This window comes from Thalassophryne amazonica, chromosome 14 (genome assembly GCF_902500255.1).
Source record: "Thalassophryne amazonica chromosome 14, fThaAma1.1, whole genome shotgun sequence".
Classification (NCBI taxonomy): domain Eukaryota; kingdom Metazoa; phylum Chordata; class Actinopteri; order Batrachoidiformes; family Batrachoididae; genus Thalassophryne; species Thalassophryne amazonica.
In genome coordinates, this window is record NC_047116.1 from 30,419,193 (window position 1) to 30,441,391 (window position 22,199).

Here is a 22,199-nt window from a genome sequence, read left to right on the forward strand (position 1 = left end):
AAGATAAAGTAGCATTTTAAAGTAAAGTTTTAAAGCAGCAAGCTTTACAACAATGTCCACATTGTTCCATGGCCAGTTGTCGGTATCTGTGGGCTGAAAAAATGGAATTAAACAAATTTGTACAGTCCATGAGTGCAAACAAGGCACCGCGCATTGTATTTCTGATTCTCCGTATGTCCTACACACTTTTATAACAGAGTTGCAAGATCCCAAAAGATGTGCTGAGTGAACTAAATTAGTAAGTTCTAATTATTATATTTTATATATAGAAAGAGACAGGTCTCTGTCTGTATACCCTGTGTGCTGCATGGTTGTGCAAGTTTTGGCCGTCTTTCCATCTGAGATACACATTAATGTCTACATACATGAAGAGGGCCACTGGGTTGCTGCCAGTATCTCCTTTTCCCAACCATCTGATAGTCATAACAGATCGGGAATTGCCAACTGTCAACTTCACATGTCAGGAAAGATTTTCAGTCTTTCTTAATGGCTTTCTGTTTGTCTTCTTTAGTTTGTGGGTGATTCTTAGACTACAGGCACTTATTATGTCCTTTGATCATATTGTATGAAAAACAGAAAAAAGGGCAAATTTCACACTTTTATAGTTATCTTACAATGAAAGTGTGTTAAGAAATTTGTTCTAGTAGTCTATGGTGACTTTTTCACCTTTTTTCAGCATCATTATATGCAAATATTGCCGTTTTGTGCTTGTCCCACACCCAGACTTTTGATCTTCAATGATAAAAATGAATGGTAAAGAAATGTTTTTTCTAATGTTTTAAAATATCTCTGAATAAAATATCAGTAAAATAATCAAAACATAATTGGGGTATTCAATGTCGTACAACTGTGATTTTTTAAACAAAATGTAGTTGTCCCACACTATTGCCGTAATTTCCACCACAACACTCTAATGTCCCTTAAAACAGTTTGTATGAAAGATTGTTTGGGTAGTTTCTATGGAGATAAACAGTGACATCAGAGCACATGTATATAGCGCCAATCACAACAAACAGTTGCCCCAAGGTGCTTTATATTGTAAGGCAATGGTGTGGTGGAAATTACATTTACAAGGCCAATAGTGCCCGTAGCTAAAGAATCACCCTTGTACGACGGGGCATTTTCTAGTGTGAGTGCATAAGCTAGGGCTGCAAGTTCTTTCTTCCACTTCCCACCTATGTTGTAACCCGTTTTGGGCAAAAATCTTTTAAAAACGTCAAATTTACTTGCTCTCACGCATTATTGTGTGTTTTGGGTAGTCGTGAATTTTGACTACCCAATATGCACGACATGCACCGCGCATATTTAGATGCTGAACTGTCTTATTCCATCACACAGAGAACTACAGCGTGCCTCATTGTCTGTATGTTCACAAGTCATCAGAAGTTGGAGCCATATGGGCTGATGAGCAATTTTTAAAAATGGGATGGGCATCTTTGCTCTGGTCCCAAAAAGATGGCTAATGACACAAACCCTTAAACTAAGTAACTCAATAAATACATAAGAATATATCATTCAGCATAATGACAATAATTTTAGAGAGAGAGATTTAAAGCTATAGTGTGTAGGATTTAGATGTGATAAAGAGCACAAATTGAATATAGCATTCATCTGTTCACGTGTATAATTTCCCCCAAACAAAACTGTGCCAACAAAGTAAGGCAGGTATATAAATTCAGATCAGCCTTTTTATGCAACCTTTAAAAAATGGGAAATAAAAAAGATGATCAATAAATGAGCCACTTGCAGTATTGAACCTTACTTTGATCAGTAATGATCTGCACAACCACAGTGGAAATCAGCATTACAGCAGTAAATCCCTGAAGGTACGTGTTCCACAGTCTTTTCTCTAATAGGTTTTCAGCTGCATTTTTCTGAAAGTGCAAAAACATGCAATATTTATTGCATTTTGCTCAGTACAACACATGTCATTACATGTCATGTAACCACTGAGTGTTCATTTTAAAAAGCTGTTTTAATTTAAATTTTAGAAACTATTCACTAATAAGAACTTAATGATCACCAAACAGTTCATTTGAGTTAGTGAATATTGTTTCAAACTGATTTTTGTTTGGTTTAAAAATGATGAGTTCAGTTTTGTGGTATATGAGGGCTGTCAATAAAGTATAGGTCCTTTTTATTTTTTTCAAAATCTATATGGATTTCATTCATATGTTTTTACGTCAGACATGCTTTCATTAAAAAAAATCTCCTTTAACAGTGGAATATCCGGATAAAATGCTGAAACCGACTTCTTCTGAAACTTCTCTGTTCTCTCACGACGTCCTGGATCAATAGAGCCTGAAATGTGGAGGTTTTCAGCTTGAAACAGGCTGACGACAGCGCCTGGGACCGCTGCACGACGTCTCGCTCCGTGGGAAGTCCTTAAAGCGACAGTATCACCTCAAAATCTCTCATCAGCCGTTAAAATTTTCACCGAAAACCAGCTTAATTTTTCGAACCGTGTCCACTTCGATGTGTCTCACAGGTTTAGAAAAAATTTTGATCAAACAAAGCGCCAGTCTCTCAGCAACTTCTCAGACAAAGGAATTCCGACGAGGGGCTGGACGACTCCTCCCACAAGGAGTGCTCACAGGCGAATGACGTCACCGACAGGCGTGGAAAAACTCACGCATGCGCACGAGGGTTCAAGCATGTCTGACGTAAAAACATATGAATGAAATCCATATAGTTTTTGAAAAAAATAAAAAGGGCCTATACTTTATTGACAGACCTCGTACGATGTGCAGACATTTCTCACTGCTGCACGCTCGGAGCTCAATACCAACCTGATTTACTGTTCCACTGATGTGTGCTGCAGAGAGTAATGATTATGTGCCGCAGTTTGTTCTAAACTGTATCTGACAATCCACGGAAAAGTCTCTCTGGAAAAGTTGTGACTGTGCATGGACACTGGCTGCTCCTGATGTGGACTGGGCACTACTCTGCACTGTCAACATGAAGAGTTTGAACCTAACAGTCAACGGACCGTCACTCCTCAGTGTGCCTGGACAAAGCTGTTTGTTTCCCAACTGAAAAGCAAGTTAGAATTCCTAGAAAACGGTGTTTGAATCTGCTTAACACACTCTTGTGTCTTCTGGAGGCCACAGGACCAGACAGACCAAGAACAAGTTTTATTTGTGTTATTGGCATTGTCTAAATTGGGAATGGTAAAATCTACAAGTGTGTCAAGCAGATGGTCAACAATCCCTGACTGCAGTAGTCCACTGAATGTAATCCAACACACTGAGCTGCTGGAAGTCATTTATTCAACGTATGTTAACCTCACTGTAAAGTCAGGTCACGCTGCCATGTGTCGCTGCATCCATCACAGTACAGAACCGCTAAGATGCCTGATTGACAACCAGTGATGGAGACCACCGGTCCATCCTCACCTCCTAAAAGCAGTTATTCAGCTCCCACAGACAGGAGATGCAGCATGTGTTTAAGAGTTAAGGACAATCACTACTAAAGACAAAAAACACAATGAAATATGCAGCCATTGAAAGACAAGTTTGATAAAAGCAATAAACATGAAATACCAATTACTAAAAATAATAAAAAAAATGATAGTGAATATAGAAAGCTGACACACACTGTGGCATGTACACATTTAAATTTTAAATTTTTCTGAATTTTTCTAGGTTATTTTTTTTTTTAAAGCAATCCCATTTAAAATCAAACTAAAACAAATCCGAACAACATGAGTATACAGTGCACCTGGAAAGTATTCACAGCACTGCACTTTTTCCACATTTTGTTATGTTACAGTCTTATTCCAGAATGGAGGAAATTAAGTTTTTCCTCAAAATTCTACACACAGAACCCCATAATGACAATGTGAAAAATGTTTGTTTGAGATTTTTGCAAATTTATTAAAAATTAAAACTCTAAGAAACCACGTGTACATAAGTATTCACAGCCTTTGCCATGAAGCTCAAAATTGAGCTCAGGCACATCCTGTTTCCACTGATCATCCCTGAGATGTTTCTACAGCTTAATTGGAGTCCAGTTTGGGGTGTTGTGAGTAGAATTTTGAGGTGAAAAAATGAATTTACCCCATTTTGGAATAAGGCTGTAACATGACAAAATGTGGAAAAACTGACTCACTGTGAATACTTTCTGGATACACTGTAAATGAAATAAAAATCCAACCTAAAGTAATAGGTTGCACAACTAATTGGACTCTTTATCATCATGTAGCATTTTTTTTTTTTTTTTGACAAGTCAAGGGATGGGTACATGAACATTTCCAAATCACAGAAGATGTCTTCAGAAAGAAAGAAACAAATGAACACTTCAAACTTAACTGCCCTTTCAAGGGAAAGGGACGTTTGGGCTCCGCTACTGGAGCTGTTGCCCCAGTGACCCGATCCCAGAAGCGCTTGAAGATGAAGAAGGTAGACAAGCACGCTACTGACATTTTAGAAGCATTCATCACATCAGAATCAATCGTATGCTGTTCACAACAAAATAAATTGATCTAATTTACTTGACTCTTTTGTTTGCTTAATTTGGGAGGGGGTGGAGAACATAATGATGGATGGCAAGTCATCCACATAAAGAAATATTGGATGAAGAAAAGTTATTGGACTCCTTACCATCCATTATTTGTATAACAGGTTTTTTTTTTTTTGGTCTATTATTCAGTTTGATATAGAAGGAAGTTGAGAGAATTGATTTTTGCAGATTAGGACCTTTACCGGTGATAGGGCCAATTTTTTTTTCGTCAGTTTGCATAACTCCTACAATCCATGAAAATACAGTTCATAATGTCTGAAAAGAATGGCACTTTTTTGCATGTATTTTCAAAATTCATAAAATAGGCAGTATGTTCATTAACTTCACACACACCATAAAAGATCATTTAAAATATATGAAAATTATATGAACTCTTGTCAAATGTTATTTTCCAAATGTAATTCCTGAAAAAATTGGAGGGATTCAAAACTTGCTCATATACAGTAGTGTTCAGAATAATAGTAGTGCTATGTGACTAAAAAGATTAATCCAGGTTTTGAGTTTATTTCTTATTGTTACATGGGAAACAAGGTGCCAGTAGATTCAGTAGATTCTCACAAATCTAACAAGCCCAAGCATTCATGATATGCACACTCTTAAGGCTATGAAATTGGGCTATTAGTAAAAAAAGTAGAAAAGGGGGTGTTCACAATAATAGTAGTGTGACATTCAGTCAGTGAGTTCGTCAATTTTGTGGAACAAACAGGTGTGAATCAGGTCTCCCCTTTTAAGGATGAAGCCAGCACCTGTTGAACATGCTTTTCTCTTTGAAAGCCTGAGGAAAATGGGACGTTCAAGACATTGTTCAGAAGAACAGCGTACTTTGATTAAAAAGTGATTGGAGAGGGGAAAACTTATACGCAGGTGCAAAAAATTAGAGGCTGTTCATCTACAATGATCTCCAGTGCTTTAAAATGGACAAAAAAAAACAGAGACGTGTGGAAGAAAACAGAAAACAACCATCAAAATGGATAGAAGAATAACCAGAATGGCAAAGGCTCATCCATTGATCAGCTCCAGGATGATCAAAGACAGTCTGGAGTTACCTGTAAGTGCTGTGACAGTTAGAAGATGCTTGTGTGAAGCTAATTTATTTGCAAGAATCTCCGCAAAGTCCCTCTGTTAAATAAAAGACGTGCAGAAGAGGTTACAATTTGCCAAAGAACACATCAACTGGCCTAAAGAGAAATGGAGGAATATTTTGTGGACTGATGAGAGTAAATTGTTTGGGTCCAAGAAGGGCCGTAGACAGTTTGTGAGCCACAGGTCACAGTGAAGACAGTGAAGCATGGTGGTGCAAGCATCATGATATGGGCATGTTTCTCCTACTATGGTGTTGGGCCTATATATCGCATACCAGGTATCATTGATCAGTTTGGATATGTCAAAATACTTGAAGAGATCATGTTGCCTTATGCTGAAGAGGACATGCCCTTGAAATGGGTGTTTCAACAAGGCAATGAACCCAAGCACACTAGTAAATGAGCAAAATCTTGGTTCCAAACCAACAAAATTAATGCCTCGCAGATGTGAAGAAATCATAAAAAACTCTGGTTATACAACTAAATACTAGTTTAGTGATTCACAGGATTGCTAAAAAAGCAGTTTGAACATAATAGTTTTGAGTTTGTAGCATCAACAGCAGATGCTACTATTATTGTGAACACCCCTTTTCTACTTTTTTTTTTTTTACTAATAGCCCAATTTCATAGCCTTAAGAGTGTGCATATCATGAATGCTTGGTCTTGTTGGATTTGTGAGAATCTACTGAATCTACTGGTACCTTGTTTCCCATGTAACAATAAGAAATATACTCAAAACCTGGATTAATCTTTTTAGTCACTAGCACTACTATTATTCTGAACACTACTGTACTTCAGTTTGCATATATGTTAGAAATGTCTTTCATTATGCTCACAGCTGATTTCTCTTGTGTTTGCAGGGCTGTACTCACAAGAAGCAATGGAAAATTACAGAGCACTGGAAGTGCATATATTCTTTGTTGCTGGTGGGTACAGACGGTGTATCATGTTGTCTTATGGAACAGCAACGTTTTGTTCAAGGCCAACATCAAGCCTTCCTGGCACGTCACTGAGGACCCACACCAGCCCTAAGTGATAACAGAGAGAAGTGGCCAAATTGTAACTGCCCATTGTGACTGCATGGCTGGGCTGGGAGAAACCTGCTGTCATGTTGGAGTCTTGCTCTTCAAGCTTGAAGCTGTTGAGCATCTGGGGTACACCAGGTTGGCATGCACTGATTTGCCATGTGAGTGGAATCAGTGTTTTGTCAAAAATGTGACGGCAGCAGAGATAAGCGATGTCAAATTTTATAAAGCGGAGGCAGAAATGAGACTACAGAAGTCCACAAGGCAAAGTACAACAGTCATGGAACCTGCAGATGGCCAAAAGCAGTACGCATTTGTACAGTCCCTGGCCAGCTTAGATGAAAATGTTCTTGTTTTGTGTGCGTTCAGTGAGTATGCGGATGTTGGTCCAACTCTGTCCCTTGGTTGCTTGCCACAACCTTTACGACAACTATATGAGCCTTCATACGACAATTTCTGTGGATGGAAGTTACTGAATCTTTGTGATTCCATGTCCACTAATTTGAAAGTAACTGATGCTGAATTGGCATATGTGGAAGAAGTGACACGCCATCAATCATCCTCAGCAACATGGCACGAACAGAGAGCCAGTTGCATAACCGCATCTGTAGCAGGACAGTGCTGCAAGACTGATTTGATGAGTCCTTCTGTTTCTCTGTTGAAGAGAATTTGCATTCCACAGTTCAGTCAATTGAAAACGGAAGCAGTACAATGGGGAAGTAAACACAAAGAAGATGCCTTCAGACTCTATTCTTAGCTCTATACTGGCTCAAAACAGACCCCAAGCACAGTACCAAGTGGGCAGGTGCATTTGAAAATGCCAGGTAAGCACTCTCAAGGTTTGGTTAGGAAATCGGGTCTGGTTATTTCCAAGCAACATCCGTTCCTTGGTGCCTCTCCAGATGGCCTTGTAAACTGTCAGTGCTGTGGCACGGGCGTTCTAGAGATCAAGTGCCCGTTCAAGCACCATGAACACTCAGTTGGTGAGATGCTTAGTGATTGTGATTTCTGCCTGAATGACCAGTACAGTTACAGATTTTCATTTGTGATGCTGCATTTGCTGACTTTATAGTGTGGACCCCTGTTGACTGTGTCATAACAAGAGATAACAGGGATGACAATTACATTACCAAAATGGTTGAGTTGTTGTCACTCTTTTGGAAGAGAAATGTAGTTCCTGAGCTTTTAACAAGACAAATTGATCGATCTCTCAGCACTGATGTACCAGAACCAACAACTTCTGTAACCTCTGCAACATACTGTATTTGTAATTCCACAGATGGTGATGTAAGGTTGGTTGTGATCAGTGGTTCCATCCTAAATGTTTAGAGTTGAAACGTCTACCCACATCTAAAAAGTGGTATTGCCCAGCATGTAAAAAGAAAAAAAAACTAAGAATTAGAGAGACGTAACCTGCATGTCTCGGATGTGGCTGAAGCGGGAGCAAGCGGAGGAAATCCACATAAACACAGGAAGAAGATGCAAACTCCACCCAGAAAGGCCACAAGTGGGAATCAATCAAATGAGCTTGTTACTGTGAGGCAACAGTGTTAACCACTAATCCACCATGGTGTGTGTGTGTGTGTGTGTGTATACACATACATATATATATGTACGTATATGGCTATTACTATATTTTCTACAGTCCTTTTTTGCATTTCACCAATGTGCCATTACAATAATAAAGTGTGGTATTGTGAAAATTTGTCTTGAAATGGGCTAATTGCTTGATTTGTTGCAGTCACAATTTATGGGCTGGTCTTATTAAGTCTCTGTCTTAGATAACTCTGTAGATATCCTGTGAATGCAATGTGCTGTTCACGTAATATCTCCACTTAGAGTGTTACAATATGACAATCATCCCAAAACAAAGAATCCAAGATGGATGTTTTCCTTTTATTCCATTTATGGTCATATATGACAGACAACGCATGCGTATAGTTGTACATATGTTAAGAAACAGAAAACTCACAGAAGCACATGGCATGCAAAAGTCAAGATCAAATGGTAAATGTAACATTGTGAATATTAGATTGCAGCTGAACTACTCTGAAAAATATGTTACCTCCAAGATTAACAAGTGCAGCACACACAGTTGTAGTTTTTGTCACAACTAGACAATGTTGATTCCAGGCTTTCATCTTTAATGCTTTTTACACAATGACCAGGCATTGTCCCTTGTAGGATTTTAAATCTGTTTTTAATAGCCTTATCACACGTTCAGTGTAATTTTTCTAAATGAGACAAAGCCCTGTGTTGAATTTTTGATGATGTTCCAAAATCATACTATCTACACCACAAACATTTTCATGATGCTTTTAATGGCACATTATTAATTTTTCTTCCAGCAAGTTATTTGGATAAAAAGATGATCATTGATTTCTCTCTTTTCTATATTCATATGCTTTGCAAACTGTGGTCAGTTTACTGCTCAGATTGTATCTCAATAAATATCACAGCTGGATAAAAGCTTATTGACTATTCTCAAGACGGTGGCAGCACACACTGCCTGTTTTCTGTTTACATTTTATCGGTACCTTTCACAACTATCTGTTGTTCCAAGTTGTAAAAGTATAATTACATCAAGTATATTTTTGCATGTAATTAAAACGTTCAGTGCATACACTGTACTTTATACATACAACAAAGAATGTTTTGATACATAGAATTTAACAGCTCCCATCATTCATATGAATAAATGCTTGTCGTGTGTAAATGAACTGCATGCAAAGCTACTGCTTTACTCGTCAATGAAAAGCCGAAAGAATAAAGATCACATGTGCTTCATTTATGCCTAAATCCTTCTTTTGTTTGGCCACGTCTGTTATCATTTCATCAACTGGTCATGTTCTAAATATAAGTTTTCAGAAAGATGTTCAATAAACAAATCAGAATAAAAGTACATTGTAGTAACTTTTGCCATATTAATATAATAGTACCCATGGGCATGAAGACAGTCATGATTATAGCAATGGGACATTGACCCCAGTGACATTGACCTTCACCCAAATGATCTTGGCTTTCCTCACCTTGTTGGGGCAAGTCTGGGATCCACCTAAGTGTGTGTGCCATATTTGGTTGAAATTGGGTTGAAAATCAAATCCCTTATCTTTGCTAAAATTAATTCCCTAACAGCAGTTTTAGGTCAACTTTCACTGACATAGTTGGCATAAATCAGCAGAAGGACCTGGAAAGAAAAAAGCCAACAATCAGACAGAAATATCCCTTGTCCCCAGTGACTGGCCTTTCGCAATTTTGAGCTTGTGGGTAATTCCTGCCCAGTCTCACTTTCTATTCGTGCCCCTGTCATGAAAGCGCCTGATTCTTATTGACAATGTTTTATTAATTTGCTATTATAATCCTACCCTTCTCCTAACTCTAACTCTAACCCTAGCAAAAGTGTCTACCCCCCCCCCCCCCCAATCACCCCACATTTTGTGCTCCTGTCACAAAATGAATTTGTGCCCCATAGATTAATGTACTTTTTGTAATGGCGCCACAAACTCCCGTGAGACTGGGTTGGTAATTACAACTTTTCAGTGTTCGCACTTTCCTTGGCATCCTTGCATCTCTGTTCCTCGAAGGATTCAGCTGCACTGAGGCATATAAACCTCTGCTCAGATTGATCTGATGCCACAGTTTGCATGTTTCGTGGTTCCAGTCAGCACTTTTTCGAGTTCCTGTTATGCTTGTATCTCAACATGTGTGTCCCTCTGTTTGCGATGCCACTTCAGTTGATTATAAAATACCATTTTGGGCCTCCACTGGTCATCCATGCACATCACATGACCCACCCATCTGAGCTGTGCTTTTATGATCATGCTTCAGTGCTTGGGACACTCTCATTGGAGGGTGGCTGATGGTTGCCTGGGGGTGCTGGTAGGGCTGGGTGTGCCACAGCACTGTCCAGAGCTTCCTCTTTGTGGTTTGGGTCACTTCCCATGCAGGCTGACATAGGTGTATAGGTGGGTCCCTGTTGGCTGTGATCTGTGTGCACCCTCAACCCCAGGAGGAATACCACTTATATTGTGAAGGAACTTAAATTATGAGATTTTGACCTGGTGCAGTGTTTTTTGGAGCATGATCCGGCACAGGTGCTTCAGTGTTGAGGACCCCAGCAAGTGGAGAGGCCAACGGGACACCCGCATTTCACAACTTGCAGCAGCTTTTGTCGCTGCTTCATCCTTCGTTAGAATCTGATTGTAATCCTGGATAAGTGCAACTCCTTGCTCAGTAGATTCATTGACAGCAGCAATGTTATCCAGGACCTGCTGTGATAACTGGAATGATGTGTCATCCTCCCACTCTTATTAGGGGTACTTGATGAGGAAGTCCATGTTGACGTTGAATGCTTCAAAAATGCTACCTGAGGCAGATGGAACAAAATCTCCCAATGGATTCATTTTTGAATGCATGGACTTCTCTCAGTAACCTGCTACAATTAAATGCCAAAAGTTCACTGGGAAAAAGTGCTGGCACAAACTGTTCGCTGGCACAAAGGCTAAAATTTCACAGGAGTGTGCAGGACAAAAAACAAAACAAAAAAAAACAAACAAAAAAAAAAAACCGCTGGTGCACTGTGGTGGCTGCTGTATCACTGTATTACATGACTAAACCATGTATATATTGACACAGAACTGTCAAAAGAGGAAACAAATATAAGTATAAGAATGATTGAATATAATCAGAGCAGTAAACTGATCAATCCCTGTGAACGTCACATGGAATTACTGAAATAAACTTTTTCATATTCTAATTATATCACCAGCACCTGTATTGATAATCCATCGGGTGTTGTATTTCCAGTGAATGAAACTAGTCTGTTTTAAAAACAAATATTTTAGCTCATACAATGAAGAAACCTCAGAACTTCCAGCTGGAAACCCAGATGACATCACCATTTGTTGTCTTGTAAATGACAAACTAACTACACATCATAACATAAATTATGTTGTTTTAATTATGACAGTAAAGGAACAATAACAATAATTATTATCTAACTACAACACAACACCGTGAGACGGACACAGATACAGTAATAGGCAGAAAATGTTCTGCCTATTACTGTATCTGTGTCATGGTGTCTGCAGACAAAGCAGCTCATCCCACATTTCACTATCCTCAGCCAAGTCCTGTAACTCTTCTTTCGGCATTACAAGGCATTCCCAACCAACATGGTAGATATAATCTCTATCATAATCATCAGAATAATATTATTTTAACTTCTCATCTTGGAATAAGTGGGTAGAGAAAATTAATAAATATTTCATTATGACTTCACCACTGTGACAGTTTCATGTCGATGCTGATCATTATGTTATTATGGGAGGAGACAACATGTTTGAAAACTTTCATGATTCACAAAATACATTTTATTACAACAATACATATTTAATTCTATGATAACCATTTTAAATTAAGAAGATAGAAGCAGAATCATGTTTGGGAAGTGAAGGTCGATGCAGTCACAGGTGCACACCAATCCATGTCACATGATCCTGTGGGTGACAAAGACAAAAAAGTTACTCAGACATTTATCAAGTTGTCTGTTTCATTCTTTATGAGACAAATGTGACAACTGTCTGTCAGTTATTTCATCATGACTCACTTTAAATGACAGACTGCAGCAGACTGAAACACATCAGATTTTGCAATAAAATGTCAAAGATTTACAAGGTGCACAGTGTGGAAAACTGCAGTTATACTGTGTTTTTTTGGGTAATAACAGGGATGGGAGAATAATTTTTCTCAAAATCAACTAGATAATATGATTTGAGCAGGTTTTGTGGAGACTGAAAAGTGAGTAATGCAGAGAACTGACAAACTGGACCCGTATCTACAAAGCAGCCTAAGGCTAAAACTAGCTGCTAGTGACTTTATTCTTAAAAAAAAAAAAAAAAAAAATCTTAGAATCCTCGAATTCTTAGACATTTCTTAGAATTTTCCTTTGGTAAGATGAAAGTTGTCCACAAAGCACCTTAGGCCTAAGAGAGCTCCTGAGGCGCCAAACTGCTAAGAGGAGGGAGGAGGACTTTTAAGAAGGCTAAGAGTGTCTGAAGCAGAAGAGATGGCAGAAAAGACAGAGGAAGGAGAGATATTCCTCCATATGAAGGATCACAGTGTGTCAGTAACATGCAACCGGCTTGATCTACATAATTATTTTATGTTAATTTACTGTCTTAATGTATTTATGAATTGTTTAGGTTTTTGTTATCATATACACACTGCTAATATCATTACTTTTATTATTACTATTATCGGTATTATTACTATTATTTTCTTTTATTATTACTTCTGTTTTGTCATTTGATTCTTAAATGGACCTGAATGAATAAGTGTTTTCACCTTCTTGTGTCATGCATGTATTTTTAACATATTTCGAATTATATTCTGTACTTACAAAGGACTTACTAAATAAACTCTTGCACTTATGCAGGCTTTTAATATATAAATATTTGGCATGTGGATGACATACATTCAAACATTTTCAAGCTGTGTAACAATTCATAATTCTCACAATTACACGTCTTCATCCAGTTCAGATAAACTGATCGGTTGATTTTACTGTTCATTCATGACTAGGAGGGCATTTCTGTTTTTTATTTCTCCTTTCCCTGACAACCAATCACAGCTCTTAGAGGACTGCATCGTATCTAGCAACGGGGTCAACCCCACCTCCTCACAAAGACAGGAGTTTCTGTCCCCTCTTTGCTCAGACTTGCTCTCAGACACCTGCTGGCTCACTCTTAGGCTACGATTCTTTGCTGGGAAACTTTAGGCTAAGTTAAGAGCTCTTGGAGAGAGCTTTGAGATGCTTTGTGGATATGAGCCCTGGTTTTTAGGGAGAACACCTACTTTTTCGCTTCTTCTTTCTTGGCTGATGCTGCTCAACGTCCAGTCTCCGCTTCTGTGCTTTTTTTGGAGTGTCTTGTGGCTCCCTGGGACTGACGTCTGCAGCTGTTGTAGGTTGCAGGGAGATGATGAGCAGAGTCACCAGCTCTCTTCTTCTGCTGAGTGAGCAGGGCTGCTGTGGAGGATCTCTTCAGTGGACGGCCTCAGAAAGTCCTAGAAAGAGACATTTTTTTTTTCATGAGGAATATGATCGAACAACACATCACAGATAAGTCAGAACAATACTTTTAATGGGTGGAAGCTTGAATTTTTAAAGCAGCATGAGTTCTCCAGATCTCAAAGGTCACCTTGATCACATGCGCAGGTTAAAATAAACCAGATCAGAGCGCACTACTAAAGTGCACAGATTTTAATATGGATCTTGCAAGATGTTGACTGAATGATGACGTCTTTGATTCAGCCACATAATTGCGATGAGCTTCCCTTATGGACTGAGAATGTCTGAATTTTTTCCCAACCACAAACATTGTTACAGTTAGTCTATGAGCTAGTCATCAATTTTGACCTAATCGGTACCATGTAGGTGCCAAAACAACTCTTAGAATCCATCTTAGTGTACCGTGTCCTTACACAAAAATGTATGATAACCATCCCAGGGTGATAGCTGTAGCCAGCTGGGGGTCAATGAAGAATTACACAGAGGTCAAAATGTAAAATGTTTTAATCCTGTTGAAAACTATACTACATTATTTATCTGATCAAAATTATTCCAGAAAGGTATAGTTTGAACTATCTATGACTGAATGTTTCTGGAGTTATGGTGTAAAACAACCTCAAACGGTGACAAAGGTAATTTTCAGTTTGTAAAGGGGTCAAAAGTTAAAGTTGCTCCAATTTCAGTAAAAAAAAATGAAGCAGGTTATTGGTTGAAATAAAAGGATTAATACATGAAGTAGTTTTGATTGTGTTGAATGTTTTAGTCTCTAAAGAAAATGTCAAACAAGGTCGAACGTCCATTGGATTCGATGACCATGTGACATACGAGGTCTGTCAAAAGTAACGGTCCTTTTTATTTTTTCAAAAACTCTATGGATTTCATTCATATGTTTTACGTCAGACATGCTTGAACCCTCGTGCGCATGCGTGAGTTTTTCCACGCCTGTCGGTGATGTCATTCGCCTGTGAGCACTCCTTGTGGGAGGAGTCGTCCAACCCCTCGTCGGAATTCCTTTGTCTGAGAAGTTACTGAGAGACTGGCGCTTATTTGATCAAAAATTTTTTCTAAACCTGTGAGGCACATCGAAGTGGACACGGTTCGATTTTTTAATGAAAGACGTGCGCACGGGTCCGCGCGTCGGGACGCAGCCGGCGCGGTGCGGCGGCACAGGAAAAACACCTCCGTGTTGATAACCATTTGTAAAATCCAGGCGGCTTTTGATGGCTTTCAGTGGAGTGAGCAAATGAGAAATTGTTTAACAGCTGGACATGTTCCAACTTGTCCTTAAGGCTTCCAACGGAGGTGTTTTTCCTGTGGCGGAGCATCGCAGCAGCTGCGAGCCGACGCTGCAATCCGTCCGCACGTCTTTCATTAAAAAAATCTCCTTTAACAGTGGAATATCCAGATAAAATGCTGAAACCGACTTCTTCTGAAACTTCTCTGTTCTCTAACGACGTCCTGGTTCAATAGAGCCTGAAATATGGAGGTTTTCAGCTTGAAACAGGCTGACGACGGCGCCTGAGAGCGCTGCAACGACGTCTCGCACCGTTGGGAAGTCCTTAAAGCGACAGTATCACCTCAAATCTCTTTAGAAAAAATTTGATCAAACAAAGCGCCAGTCCTCTCAGCAACTTCTCAGACAAAGGAATTCTGACTAGGGGCTGGACGACTCCTCCCACAAGGAGTGCTCACAGGCGAATGACGTCACCGACAGGCGTGGAAAAACTCACGCATGCACACGAGGGTTCAAGCATGTCTGACGTAAAAACATATGAATGAAATCCATATAGTTTTTGAAAAAATAAAAAGGACCTATACTTTATGGACAGACCTCGTATGTTACCCTGGAACTTGATAACTAAGCAAGATAGTCCACATGGTGCAAACTATTGCTTTTTAAAACCCTATTAACCCAAACAATAATTTGCATTTTTTTTTTTTTTTTTACTGAAATTGGAGCAACAATAACTTTTGACCCCCTGTACAAACTCAAAATTTGTGCTGTTTTTACCCCATAACTCCAGAACATTCAGTCATAGATAGTTCAAACATTACTTTTTGGAATCATTATGATCAGACAAATAATGTAGTATAGTTTTAACAAGATGAGTATTTTTACATTTTGACCTCTGTGTCATTCTTCATTGACCTCTAACTGGCTATAACTACCACTCTGGGATGGTTATACATTTTTGTGTAGGCCATGGTACACTGAGGGCTGGCTTCTAAGTGTCGTTTCATCTCCTTAAGTGGTACCGAAAACCTGCTTGGCTCATGGACTAAGTTTGATGAATCAGCATTTGAACCCCTCGTCAAATCCCAAGATCAAGATAGAACATGCCGTTGCAGCCTCGTGTAAAATTGGCAGAGGTGAATGTTTTGAATGACAGCACACTAAATAACAGTGTATCTTACCAATACTTGCAGCATGTCTCCAATCAGAGAGTTCAGCTCATCTGAATACTGGGATGGAATTCTTTTGACCTTCCCGCGGTTGACTCTCTGGATAAGACGTTTTCCTCCTTTACCAGCAAACAGAGGCCTGAAGAGGAGAAATTCAACAAAAAAGTATTTCATTTTGCTGGAAACAAATTTGATACAATCAGCTTAGTTATGAGTTTCAATACTTACTTTAAAGCACACAGCTCATAAAGGAGACATCCCGTGCCCAGATATCAGACTTTCATGATAAAAGGTCTTGTTGAGTTTTTCCTGTAAAAACAAGGAAAGAAGTTTATATTCTGCATTTATAACATGACAGTTTGTGTTGTTATGCTTCATAGAATTTTGTCATTTTGGAAAGAGTAATCCCAGAAATTAGGAGCACTCAGCCTGACCTCTTGGCCAGACCTCACTAACTCGAGTGGGGAAAGAACCTGAAGAAAGACTCCCTTAAGTGAGAGAATAGCATCAACTCAGAACATTTCAGTTCCAACTGCGCTGAACTACTGAATGAACCTTTTATGTTCTCAAGATTTATTTTATTCATTTAACCACATACTACAACACATCCAAGTACAGGTACTATGAAAATAAATATAAAATAGTTAAGCTATCAAATTTACATAAATATACAATTAATGATGATTTATTTAATTAATTTAATGCCTGATTTATGCAGCTGCAGCTCTGTAACTATGTGTCATGTAATGACGTGTGTGACAGTTTTAAAGTTCTCTGTTGCTGGGATTATGCTTTATTATGACATTAATTTGATCCTCAACAAGCTTTTCCTTCTACAATCATCACCTCCAATTCAAAGGTAAGTTGTACAATTTCATCATTTTCCAGCTTTGTTTTGTAAATATGCAGATTTTTCTGCCAAATGTACGTGATTCTGAAATATAATCAATGTGTGCACTGCAAAAAACTATTAAAATATGATGGCATACGAAGCACAGCCTTTTGTGTCTGATTTAACAGGTCAGGCTGTTGGTCTGAGTCTCAGCACGGTGTGAAATAAATAAATGGTCAAGCTTTAAATCACGAAAATGATTCCAGTGCCGTTTCTTCCTCAAATCGGTGAGGTTCAGCACACTGAAATTTAATTTGTACCTGTTACTTTGCACATCCAGACTACTCAGGGTTTTTAATGTAAATACATTGCGATCAGACGGGAAATTTTATCCGATGTGAGTGAAAAATCTGTTCTACAAAATCCAATATATACAGTGTTTATTACATGGAAAACAATACAAAAACTTTGGAACTTTTTTGGTCTGGTGACTGCAAAGCTCCGGTTTATATGATGATGGTTTAGGTGAGTTTTTACTGTACATGGGACTGAACAATAAATTTACCTTGCAAAATTTTAACAATAAAGTCGCTTCCATCCCACACGGCTGACTTTATTTTCCCAAATTTTTCTTCTGTTTGGATCTGAAGGGAATCTGTACATCTTGAAGCCCTTGTTGTGTCTATTTGTGCCTCCAAATGCGCAACAGCCCGACATTTTCATCAAATTAAAAAAAAAGAAAAAAAAAAGGCTGGATTTCCTGCAGACGTATTAACAGCGAGCACTATTTTGGCCCCAAGATGGCACATGAGTCTGTGACTGATTTTTTTTTTTGACTCGTCATGTTGGTACTCTCTCATTAGGGGACTCAACCTGAAGCTTCCCCACCTACAACCACACTTAAAAGTGTAAGATCATCAAACAGTCTCTTGGCAGTTCATGGTGGCAAAAAGTTGTGGGTCGTTTTTCACGATGGGCAGGATTTCATTTGTGACGGGGCATGAAATGTGGGGTGGCAGTGGGGTATGGGGGGTTTAGGTTAGGTTTAGGGGAGGGATGGCATTAACGCTATCATTAGAGTTAAGAGAAGGGGGGATTATAAATAGCAAAATGAAAAAAAAAACGTCACGAAAATGGGGCACTTTTCATGACAGGGGTGTGAAAAAACCTGTGATGGTACAGAAACGACTGCTGTTACTGAGGACGATCTCTTTGTGCTCTGCACTGACCCGTACTTGTAATTCTCTGAAATTTCTCCTGACAAGAAGGTACTTCAAAAAGAAACGAACAAGAAACTGGACTTACTGGACACATGTAGAGAGGCGTCCCAGACTGTATTTTCAAGTACTCGTTCCTACTGGAGAGGATGTCCGCTAGTCCAAAATCACCCAGCTTCACGTTTAAATCGGAGTCGACAAAACGTTAGCTGGCTTAATGTCCTGATGGAGAATGACATGCCATCGGGGCGTCTGTGGCAGTGTTCCAGGGCTGAGGTGAGCTGTCTCCAAACTGACGAATGAATTTCTCAGGGAGGAGAAGACTTTGGGATGAACAGACCACCAGTTAATACAACAGAGATTTCTACAAAGCACAGACATAAAACTACATGCAGAAATATGCAAAGTGAACGACGAATTAAGGATGATGTTTTTACCTTTTTTGATGCAGCGCTTGATGGCGTGGGCCAGATCACCACCCTCACAATACTCCCTCACAACGTAAAACCTTCTTCTTCTTTATGAAGTGATCAACGTACTTTACTATATTTTGGGTGGTCGAGCTCCTTCAGGAGGCTGATTTCCTGGATGAGCCTGTCCTTGAGTATGCTTGCTCATGTTCTTGGTGTCCACCACCTTCCATGCCAGGATCTGCACATACCAATGGCTTCATTAAAAACAAATCTTAAATACATAGAATTTGTCACAACCATATGCGTCAGTTCCACAATCAACTATTTCATTGTAATTTTGATGAATGATTAAACTTTAGTATAAAATATTAGAAAGGAAAATCTTGTCATAGCTTCATATGTTACAGGTGACCACATCGGGCATGATGTACTCAAGGTTTGAGTGCTTACCAACTGTATGCAACTCCATACCACCTGCAACAAATGTGCAACCCTGATCTACTCACATTGCACACTAAGGATTTCATTTTTCAATGTACAAAATAGCATGTAATGTCCATTTAATAGATTTCCTTAATGTATGCAATTTGGTGTGGTGTCTATGCATGTCTGCCAACAACACTGGTACCACAGCCTCTTATACAAAGAGACTGGTAGCGTTGTTTTGAAAACATGGCTGTGATTGGTCCATCTGATACGTCGACCGCTATTGGCTATCACGCCATGCTCTGTGATTGGCTGTGGCGTAACCGCTGAAAATGTAAGTTGGTTCCACTCCTCCGAGACTGTGGTACCAGTGCTACGTTCTAAACAAAGGCTGCAGCCAATCAGAGAGCGGCGTTGTCTCAGCCATTCAGCAAAATGTCAGAATCCTGACGAAAAGTCACATGACCAAATAACCCGATACCGACTCCTTTGCATTGGCTGGAGGAGTGGAACCAACTTAGTGTGCCACATACTCGTAGAAGAACATGCAAACCACCACATTTATTCATTCATTCATTTTCTATACCTGCTTTCTCTAATCATGGAACACAGAATACATAGAAAACACCATCATAAACATTTATATAAAGTGGCATTTTTACAAACTCATTCTCACAGCAGTCTGTGAAGGCATCACGAAAGTAATTAATATATTAGTTTGTTATACCCTCACGAAAATGGGGCGCTTCTCGTGACAGGGGCACGAACAAAATGCTTGAAACCACACATTCTGGGCCTGATGTCTAAAGGTTTATGTCTTTAAAAACTTGTGCAAACTGCAGTTCAGGTTGTCTTTCTTGTATATTAGATCTGGACAAAGAGGTGCTTTGCACCTGTGTCCAGTAACTTTACTTATGTGCTGATTTCATTGCATTTTGTTTATTTAACCAGGTTAGTTCCACTGAGATCGAGATCTTTTTTTTTTTTTTTTTTTTTTACAAGGGAGACTTGGACCAATTTTTAAAGTTTCCATTCCCACCTAACCTGCAGTCTTTGGGCTGAAACAGCAGCTCAGCACGTGAACAGCTCCACCTCCAATAAAACGTCCAAAATCAACATGATCACTCAAGTTTGACCATAACATTTTCACACTTTCATGTGAAGATAGTTTGATCTGTATTAAGACTAGAAAAAACAGTATTTTAGCAGTTTTCTGATTGTTATCACAGATATGTTTCAGTTGAAAACCGTTAGTGAAAGCCCTTAGTAGAAAATCATTAGATTTACTTAGATTGAATTTACTTAGATTACTTACTTTTCATCAGACTTTCTCCGAATTTTCTGGCATGTTCCAAAAGCACCTGATCCAACTGTAGACAACACTTTAAAGTCTTTGACTGAAGACATCCTGTGACTCTGACCAGAAGTTCTGACTTGCTTCTGCTTGCTGACTTCTGTCCTGAAGTTGTGACCAGCTCTTTGCTCTGATCAGAAGTTGTGACCAGCTCTTTGCTCTGTCCTGAAGTTGTGACCAGCTCTTTGCTCTGATCAGAAGTTGTGACCAGCTCTTTGCTCTGTCCTGAAGTTGTGACCAGCTCTTTGCTCTGATCAGAAGTTGTGACCAGCTCTTTGCTTTGATCAGAAGTTGTGACCAGCTCTTTGCTCTGTCCTGAAGTTGCGACCAGCTCTTTGCTCTGTCCTGAAGTTGTGACCAGCTCTTTGCTCTGATCAGAAGTTGTGACCAGCTCTTTGTTCTGTCCTGAAGTTGTGACCAGCTCTTTGCTTGATCAGAAGTTGTGACCAGCTCTTTGCTCTGATCAGAAGTTGTGACCAGCTCTTTGCTCTGTCCTGAAGTTGTGACCAGCTCTTTGCTCTGATCAGAAGTTGTGACCAGCTCTTTGCTCTGATCAGAAGTTGTGACCAGCTCTTTGCTCTGTCCTGAAGTTGCGACCAGCTCCTTTGCTCTGTCCTGAAGTTGTGACAGCTCTTTGCTGATGCAGAAGTTGTGACCAGCTCTTTGTTCTGTCCTGAAGTTGTGACCAGCTCTTGCTCTGATCAGAAGTTGTGACCAGCTCTTGCTCTGATCAGAAGTTGTGACCAGCTCTTTGCTCTGTCCTGAAGTTGTGACCAGCTCTTTGCTCTGATCAGACGTTGTGACCAGCTCTTTGCTCTGATCAGAAGCTTTAAGTGCTTCTTTCCACCAACTGCCCACTGATGACGTTTGAGGTGTTCTAAGTCAAGGTCACGTGGCCTGCGTTCTAACGTTGCAGTTATTCGACATCAAGTTCTCATGACCTGTGTCTGATTTAATATGGATTAAACCTGGTGTAAACATGGCTATTATATTCTAAAAGTAATTCAGTGACTTTGTATTATCACAGTAAGAAACAGTTATAGTGACTTAATAAAATCTCTGAAACACATTCAAATGATAGTTTGAGTTGAATATATCAAATGAAATGCCTAAAAATTTAACAGTTAATTTTATCTTAAATTTATTATTTGAGTTTATTTCATTTAAATAAATTAGCATTTGCTTAACAAATTATATTTTTAAAAATATACTTAATTTGTTTGGTAAATTTCATTCAGAATATTTGGAAAAGACTCATATATTTAACATTTTTACTTATATTAACCAAGATCATCAAGTATTTTTTAAGTGATTTCACAGCTTTTTAAATGAACTCATTTGGAAGTGTAAAAATGTTTTACCAAAAAAATTGAGAACACAATAACAGTTTTTACAACAAACAATATGTTTTACGAGTATATGTTTTTTTGTTTGTTTTAATAGCCAGTGATGAGCATGTTCAAACTCTGCGTCCTTTACGCACAGTCATGATGTGCCACACACGCTCTGATATGCGCGCGCGGAGAGGGGGGGGGGGGGGGGGGGGGGGGGGTCTTTTTTCTTTCTTCAGGGGTGGGGGGGGGGGGTCCCACCTTTTAGACATTTAACAGGAAATGGACAAATGTAACGAAATGGAGCGAAATGGGGCCTAAAATAACGGTACATTTCCTAACGCACTCAGTTATGATAAAATGAACTCTGGATCATCGGGCACCCTGTTAATTAGCACTTTCTTGTGTACTTAAAGGAGTATTATAGCGTGATAGATTTTTATGGCCTTTCGAGGGTTCGGGTGGGCTATTTTAAAGTATACCATTCATGACATTAACGTTTATTGACCCCATTTCGTGATTATTT

The 22,199-nt window shown here is 39.1% G+C and overlaps 1 pseudogene; it reads right to left on the minus strand.

Moving 5' to 3' along the window:
* Positions 1-13,618: 13,618 nt before the first annotated feature.
* On the minus strand, positions 13,619-20,395 carry LOC117524244 (annotated as a pseudogene).
* Between the last annotated feature and the right edge of the window lie 1,804 nt (positions 20,396-22,199).